At 33.9% G+C, this 9,596-nt stretch overlaps 1 long non-coding RNA gene across 1 annotated transcript; it reads left to right on the top strand.

The window, feature by feature from the left end:
- Positions 1 to 1,062: 1,062 nt before the first annotated feature.
- LOC125067352 lies at positions 1,063 to 9,596 on the top strand. Its single transcript, XR_007119721.1, has 3 exons — positions 1,063 to 1,209; positions 8,359 to 8,441; positions 9,543 to 9,596. It is a non-coding gene; the product is annotated as an uncharacterized LOC125067352 (long non-coding RNA).

Raw genomic sequence — 9,596 nt, 5'->3', positions numbered from 1 at the left:
CGAGTAGACCTTGTCGGACTCGGCAACATAGTAGGTAAGATTGAGCTTAATTATATTATTGTTATCAATTTATGCTGCGTGTTACCATAATAAAAATTTGGCTTCGAGGTAAATTATAACATTTCTCCATTAATATGAAGGAGTTAGATTTTAATTGTTGATACTATCATTAATTTCTTAATCATAGATTAATTATATTCAATTACATAAGCATAATTAATCTACATTCGTAATTTACATCAATATTATTATAATTAAATAAGCTAATTGTCACTTAATTCTTCCTTAGCTATAGTTATAAGGAAATATTCTTATTTTATACTATAACTTGTTTCCGTCTGCGTTATGTCATTTTTCGTAACCCCCACTACGTTTGTGCAAAAGTTCAATACCATCGGTTAAATAGTAAAGAAGCAACACTCGGCCGATATATTTATATTATTATTATTATTATATAGGCTTTATTATATTATTAAGACTTTTACCTTACATTTCTAAACAAAAAAAAAACCCGCTGCTCTACGAGTACCAAACTCATCCGTTCTCTATACTCCGCTTAGACTTGAATTAATCAGATAACTTTGTATTTGAACAACTGTAACATTTTTTAATTAAATTATAAGCTAAAGTAATATTTTTGCGCGTTGGTTTCGTTTCGAAACCTCTACTCGTATTATGTAACCGCAGCATCCGCCTCGTCACAACTCATTTCGGTCTCTTAATTAGGTTTATTTGTTATCGATCGTCAAAGAGATACACTAAACTGTGTCCGTAACAGATTGAACTAATTCTAAATATTAACCACCATCTTATCATAAAAAGTAAACGATCAAGCAAAGAAACTGGCGTAATTTTATATTATACATCAAACGACAAAACATAACATTTTCCTTCCAAACAGCATAAGTCCTTAATAAAGGCTGCTTACAGCCCTCATCGGCTACGGGCTTAAGAAGAGATACAATTACGTAGGGCGGCTGAAGTCTCGCCAGCGAGTGGGCGAGTTGCGTGAGCTGAGCGCTCAGTCCGCAGTCGAGCGCGGATCGCGGCAGATGACTCGCCGCAACATCCGAAGCCGTGCGGTCCCGTGCGGACTTTACGTGAACTCGGCACAGTTCATTAATAGTGACTGTTAACTTTTTATCGCGTGTTAGTGATGGTATCTGAGTGAAACTTAAATTCTGTTCGTTATCAATGGAGGCTATTTAGGTAAGTTTACCGTTTCATGTGTTTCTTTTTATTAGTTTTACTTTTTATAAAAACCTTTTAAGTGATAAATTACAAGTTAAAAATAAAAATTATGAAAGTTATTCTTTATAATAAATTTGATTGAAACAGTTACAATTTCGTTAATTTTAATGTTATGAAATGTATTTCATTTGATTTAAATTAAACTATTCCATTTTTCAAAATTAACTTTTATTTTATTTATAAAACTTATGAGTATAGAATAAGACTGAAACTTCTTTTCACACGTATAGAGCTTTCCGGTTTGCTACGTGTTTCCGCTACGCATATAAAGAGCTTATAGACTTTTATTATAAAATACCTGAGACTTTATAAGTCTCTCTATTCAAGAATTTATGATATATTTCATATTTATACCACACTCAGTAACTAAGATAATTCGCTATTGTTATATTTTGTTTCTCTTCACAAAGTTATTAAATTAGTTAAAAAATTTAAAGAAGTTGAAACAGTAATTTAATATCATTGTAATAATTTTTGCGTTTCCTTGAGTTTTATTTTCATGAATTTGCTCTAATTAAAAAATAAGTTATCATGAACAACGAATATATCTTATAAGTTTTCACAAAGTCGCTCTAACAGTAGAGATCGTAAGACCAGATCCAATTAATATAAAGTAGCGGAGCTCACTGTAAGACTGATTAGTGCAGGAACAATAGTGCAGCGCCGCGCGACTCGAAGTTGTTACACAAAGCCTGTTCTTGCAACAGTTGATGAAACCGAATCGATGGAAGGAGCCACTTCAAGTAATTGCTTTTTGAATACTTTATGTACAAGTTTCGCAAATAATCTCACTTAACGCTAAACATTAGTCACTCTGTTATATTTAATGAAGCTTTGCTTGCCGAGTGATGGACAGCTTTATGTATTCCATCACGGAGGTGTCGCTCCGCGTTACAACCGAGTTGGCAAACTTTTGTCTCGACGAGCAGATTCAATAAAGTGTAAGTGGCGGTAGGGCTTTTAAAATAAATCTCATTTCGATAATTAAATTACCCGAATTGTTTGATATGATTGCTGTATTCCGATAAAATAAATCAAAACCTTTAACTCATTATAATTGAATTATTATATACAAGATTTATCGCATAGTTGATGGTAGCGCTTTGTGCAAGCCCGTTTAGGTACCGATAACTCAACTCTACCGTTAAATAGCATTACTTAATATTATTGGGTTCCAGTTTGAAAGGTGAGTGAGTATCATTGTAGACACTAGGAACAGTTTTACTTAATTCCAAGAGTCGGTGGCACTTCAACGATATAAGGAATGATTAAAATATCTTACAACACCTGTGGCGGTGGGGGCCACTTACGAATTATGAATATTAATTAGGGAGTGATGGTCGGATTATCATCGACATAATACAAAAGTCTTTGTTAAAATATAAAATTTGATGACTTTTTTTATTATATAATACATACAAAAGCATCATCTTGGCCATAAATTAAAGTTTAATTTAAACCGCAGCGTTTGAGTTATAAGTTTACTGATTTGAAAACTATTTCAGTTATGATGGTAAGATGATTTTTCTACTGGTAGCACAACAGTTACACGGTAAAAATCTGAGAAATCTCAAAGCTTAGAAAAGATTTTTACACCGTAATCCTCGTCATAAAACGTTAATAACAGAAAACAGAAAATACATACATAATTTATTTTCTAAGTTAATTATTATGAATATTATTTATCAGGAATTTTATAAAGAGTTTATAAAGGGTTTATTAAGACAATACAGTGACTAAATATCTTCCGCACATAGTATTTCAATGTATGCCAAAAAGTATAAAAAAACGCCAGATCAGAAACAAATATTAATATAACTATTCAATTAAACCAAAACGTATTATGTTTCAATATATCAAAGTACACGAGAATAATAGCAGTGTAACGCACCGAAACGATGTCTGAACATTTAAACTCATCCCAAAAGAGAATAAAATCTCCAGAATATTACAAAATTTCTTGTGCCCGTGTGACCCGTAGTCAGAGTATCATGTAACGTAATTAACGTTAGGTAACCCATAGTTTATGATTTCGATAGAATATTCTTATGCTGACCGTACACTATTCCGTGACTCGCCTTCAATAGGATATTATTCTCCGTGCGGCGCTGTTTGAGTATTCATCGAGTTTTCGCGATCTCGACGCCATTTCCGCAAATTGGCTCAGTGCCCGTTATCTGTGTCTCAAGATTATACCTAATTCAAATAAATTTTCAATTCTGATTGTCTTCAGTCTTCAAATACTACATAGGAGATACATACATATATTTATTATGAGATAATTTGGCGAGAAAACTAATATACTCATTCACAGTAGATTACATATGATTACATATCCAGATGCAGAATCCTAACTCATCCCAACTATGTTAGGCTTACAGATTCATTGCGTCGTTCACTCTGTTGAGAGCGACGGGTTCCTTGTATCGAGTTTCCTGAATCCTACACTGGATGCAATTGTACTCTCGGTGGCACTACTTAGCTCTAATACACTTAAAATGTGTCTTTTATGTTATCTGGTTTAGTTTGGCTCATAGATTTCTAAATTTAAATGAAATTATAATAGAGTAGTAATCGATTAACCTCGAGTAATTACTTGAAATTCATAAAATAATTATGTAAATACATTTGCGACAAACAAAAACAAAGTTCGTTCATTCGACAAACCTATTACTAAAGTAACTATATGTATATGAATTCTGGAACCAAAGAATTTATAGTATACACTAGCTTCCTTTCCTGAACTTTGCTCAAGTCAAATTCATATATATTATGGGAAAATCCCTACGCAGCCCCGACGCCCTGGGCTTAAAAGATAGTGTTTCAGTCCCTCAACAGAATAAGGTTTAATTATTACATGCCTTATTTCAGACGGCTCCAAAAAGGATAGTAAAAGGAACGTTCCTCACTCATTGGAAATGCTGGAGTTCTCTTCCTGATTGGCTTCTTCTTCGGCCAGTTGTCGGAAGGGATTGAGTATAAAAATGACCCATAGCAGGGAGCCGATTGGAGTTAATTTCGAAGATGTTGCGTATAAAAAAAAATGTGAACTGATACACACACGAGAGATACCCACTAGATATACTCATTAACTAATCGATCAATCTATCCCCATATAAGTACGTCTCACCGCAAGCCTATCAGATTTTTAGAACTTTATTTATGCCTTGTAATTTTATCTAATTGGATAGAGATTAATACTTTTTAACAAATGAATTAACTAAGTCATAGATTTTTTTTAAATATTTATCTAGATATTTTCGAGAATTGACATTCATGCGTTCAAGGCATCGTCAATGCATTCTTCGGCTGCGCGTATAATATAATAATCTGTATCTCAAAAAATGTTCTTCATGTATTACGTAATTTTAATATAAAAAAAATAATATTATTCGGATTTGTAGCTCTTGCGAACGAGATAGAACAAACTCTCATAATATTAGCGTGATAAGTAATCTATATTGGGTGCTGATCAGATCGAAAGATACTTTCATATAAGTTCTATAATGCATATCTTCATTGCCAAATTTCGAACAAGGATGTTTATAGGCGAGAGCTGGCAATACGTCATCACAACTTTTATTCAAGTTTTCGCAACCTCAACTCTACAGATACCAATATCGGTAAAAGTATTATTTTTTTATACATTATGCTCTTCAGTTCATAACTTGAAAGCCTTAAAGTTGGATCTGAAAATTTTTTAAAAAACTCCAGTTAAGAGTACTTGAAAGCAAAACGGATAGCAAAGCATCATAATTGGAACAACCCAACACACACGGGCGCCACATTAAGTAGTCTTAATTGAGAACTTTCCATTTGTATCGACATTTGAATAAAATATAAATGATAATAATTAACTAAAGCTAGTACACCGCATCGCGTGGATAGACACGAGAGCGCTCCAGCTGAGATCGTATCACACTTAAAATGTAGTACTTCATAAATCCAACGGCAAAGTACTCGCAGTGCCACTAAAGAGCGGAATTTATTGAGCCTCTCAATAAAGTAGTTACGTGTCTCTCGCTGAGGGCTGTCGGCTGCCGCTGAGCTTTGCGTGTAAAGATCAGCTACTAAGCACGTGAGAGAATATTATTGTAACACTTTAAGGTCCATGAATTTCATCTTTAGCGTTTGAATTCATAAATTTAAATAGAGAGTATTGTAACAGCGCGTACATATTCCACTGTCTTGAAGAAGGTTCGGAGCTTGTTCCGCCTCGCTGCTCCACTGGTGGCTTACGTATGCGTGAATTAATAAGTAGGTTATGTTCAATGTCATAATTGATTCGAGTTGTGTATTATACGTTTTACTAGAGACCTAATAATTTGTCATTCTGTAATATAGATCGTTAATAGTAATAAATATACAATATGAATAATAATAAAACAATTTATAAAAATAATCTTGACTAAGTTTTACTCTTGACATAAATAGTATAGTTCGAGTTATTCATTCAGTTTAGGCGTACAGAAAAATAAAAATATTGACATCGTGATAGAATTCAAAAGTCACGATGCGCGTATGACGTAAGAATAAATATCAATCTTAAATAGTTTTTCTCTAAAAAAAAAGTTAAGTTAAGTTCTATTTTTACAAAATATGACGAAAAAAATTTATAACAATTTATTTTTAATAAATATGATTCGTTTTAATCACAAACTTACGTGGAGTCGACGTTCACGTGTCAGGTGATGTAATCTGACACTTTAAGCACGACCTTATACAGCGAACTGCAGTGAAGCCTGACGTAGTTGAGCTAATGGATAGTGTGACAAGCGCTTAGTACATTACCGTAGATGCCTTCTACTTTGTTTCATGTTTTCCACTTCATCGCGTCTGAACCTGACTAATGAATATACATTAAGCTTGACTTGCGATACAATTATGCCATAACCATTACCTTTTTTTATTTCACCAAACAGTCATCAGGACAAGTCAAGGTTTTTTTCTAATAATAGATTCCACGGCACGCACTTCCGACTTTTCGAATACTGTAAAGGGTGACCAGCTTTATTATACAGCAGCAGTATTTTTAATTATTAAAATAAAGATTTTATACTTATAATGATTCAAATATCTTTAAAAGTAAATTAAACTTAATTCTAATTTACATCATATAAATAAATCATTTTAGCGAAGTTGACAAAAAACTTAAAAACACGTTGTTCGGGTATCCTTAGACACTTCATTAAATAAATGAAGTTTTATGTAACTAGCTCTATAATTTCGCACGATTATACACTCTTAATGTCGGCTTGTTATTTGTACTGAACACTAAATATTAATGCTCACATTTCTATCAAGTAAGACATCACCAAGTCTATACTATATTTGATAGTATTTTTTAGCTTTCTTCAATATCGAAGGATATTATATTCCCATTCGTCATTCATTTAAAAATTGAAAAAATGCATACAACTCTTTATTATCCAAACTAACCCTTGAGCATTCTTCCTTGATAGCATAAGAAAACTATAGTTTTTGTGAGTCTGAAGACTACCCCATGAATAAGTATGTAGCTTCTAAAGCTACCGATCATGTGGTCCCAGGTCAGCCCTGGATTTAGGTCACAATTTTGAGATTTCGTGTCGGGCAGCCAAGCTATAAATACAGAGTCTGTGTATAAGGACCTATCTCTTCATTTTATTTAGTTCAAAGGGACGATTTATTGGTATTTATATATAGTATAATAGCTGTCGGTACAATCTAAATCTTCCAGGGAACCCGAGTGTGTCACGAACATACTAAAAAATCGTCTCAATCAGCCCAACTGGCTTAAGAACAGTTCAGTTACATACACACGCCCAGAAGGTTGTGTTATCTGGCACTAGTTTGAATTTGTTCTCGTCAGGCTAATAAAAGTACTTCCATATGATTTAAAAGCTTAATTTTTAAAAATATCAGCAGAAAATGTTTCCACTGCAACAATTTAGTTAATATTTATATTATGCAAACGCAAGTTTTGATAAATATTATTTATAATGCAATGCTCGACGGTATTGTATCATAGTTACCGTGACAGGCTACGCAAACGATATTATTTAAAATATTTTGAAGACCTTTAGACATTTAGAAATAAAAGTAATCGTTACCGTCTGTAAATGCCCACAGCTGGGATAAGGTCTCCTGTCTCATTTAAGGTGATGGCTTATTTAAAAAATATTTAACTGAAATAAAAAGTATTTTATACTTCATATTTTTTCAAAGTGTACGCGTATGTAAATACAAATATGTTTAATGAAGATATTTGCAATTTATTTCATTAAATTAACGAAATCGCATCTAACGAAGAGAAGAATTTAGTGTTATAGAGAGCTCAACGCGAGCGCTGCGCTCCGTTGGATATTCAGTGCTCATACGTTATCGAGTTTGTTAGGTGATATCTCGTTATGAGTATGCACATGTTTAAACAAAAATCTGTATACCATACAAGTACAAGCTACCCGTCAAGACTTCGTACGACTTATTAGCAGTACTTAGTTGCTAGTAAAATATTATTCTAGTGATCCTTTCAAATGTGGTGTGAACTAAGTCCCGTACATTTACTTAGGATTTTCCTATTACTCTAATCTTTATCTAGTACTCCAATTCTTAGCCCTTTAAACCTCGCCGACTTACTTCTCGCCTTAAAGAGTACCAGTACACACGCAACTCGCAAAGATGCCGCTAAAATGTTGCCACTGGTCGCCGGATAGTATGATCCGGCGCAAGTCACGGACACGATTAAAATTAAACACCGACTCTATACGTAGACTAAGTGAAATGAATTGCAAGTTGACTCACGCGGAGAGGGTTCAGCGCGGTGTTACATAATTATGTTACATATTATCTTGTAATTTGTAAGTAAAAAACTCTAATCTGTTCACAATTTCAAAGCACTAGACTAAGATGATTCGAGATAAACAATCTTTACGATATTAAAAATAAACTTTTATTTAATTTTCTAATTTAAGCACCACAAGTGGTCATATTTCCAAAATTTAATTTAATTAAATTTATTTCAGTTCAGTAGATTTGTAGCTAATTGGCCGTAACAAATGAACCGAAACACACGCGATTCGATAAGAGTTCTATATTGATCTGCAACAATGTTTTATCTATCAACAGATATTGGCGTGGCGATCGTGCCGACCACGATACAGACATCATGCTTTTTATACTTCTGCTGGCTCTCGGAATATTGTTCACAAGTAAGTTTTTCTACCAAGATTACTCTTTAGGAACGAAGTTATTTATTACACGCTAAACAAAAGGCTTACACGAAAAAGTTCGCTAAGTATATCTTTTTAATTAAATTATCTCGCTGATGATGTGGGACTTTTCCAGTCATTTTGTTTAAAATATACCAAAACTTCCTTAAAAATAACATTTTCCCAATTTTTCATTATAAATACTTAAATTTATAATAATATTATTTAATAATTTTCGTTTTTTCCAACAGCTTTAATATATTCATTATAACGTACCGATTTCGCAACCAATTACCCCGATATTACTGCAAACTCCGGGCAAACCTCGACCCGGCGCCTTCTGTATCGAACGCGCCGGTTAAATAGAGCAACATATTCGTTTTATTGTTTCTTGCTCCCTGTTTCGAAACAAAACTAAATTATTCGCAAATAAAGCCCGCTTCGTTCGCAGTGCTTTCAATTTAATAATTAAATCGGCAGAAACAGGCTGAGGCTTAATCAAACGAGCGAGGCGATATCGAACGTCGATGCGTGCTTATAATGGAAGCGTATCGTGTCGTCGGCGGCGAAGCGCCGGCGAATTAATTACTCTATGATTCATAGCTTTCTTTGTCTCTGCTCCAGTAAATTGCGAAAGTAATATATGAACTAATTCCAACAAACGATAGCAACAAACTTTGCTGAATTACACATTTGAGGACAATCGTAACGGCCCAAGTTCGCAACTTCTCCGCGAGCGCCTTTTTTTGGGTCAAACAGTTTCAAACTCCACTTTTGCTGCTCGACTTTTAAGTGGCTTAAAGTTACCCGTTGTTTGCAAACAGAATTTTTTAACTGTATCACGGGGTGTCGCTTTCTCGGAAGGGTGATTCGGTTTCCATCCAGTAAGTTATGAATTGTTTAAAAGTACATTTAATTAATTGCGAGTCCCCGTACGTATAAACTGCCATCAACAGGTCATACTGGTCAATATGTTTTAATATTGTTTCCTTTGCCCCACAGTGATGAGTGTAAGCTGATTTAAGTATTTTGATTACTAAGTTATATACATATATATATTGATTAATATTGATGCTGACAAGGTGTAATCTGGATGCGTAGATGTGTCATCGGACACGCCGGTTCGGTTGGGCCCCGTGTTCACGGTGGAGCCGC

Source organism: Vanessa atalanta, chromosome 1 (genome assembly GCF_905147765.1).
Source record: "Vanessa atalanta chromosome 1, ilVanAtal1.2, whole genome shotgun sequence".
Taxonomy (NCBI): Eukaryota; Metazoa; Arthropoda; class Insecta; order Lepidoptera; family Nymphalidae; genus Vanessa; species Vanessa atalanta.
Note: the sequence above shows the minus strand (reverse complement) of the source record. Positions and strands in the feature narration are given on the sequence as shown.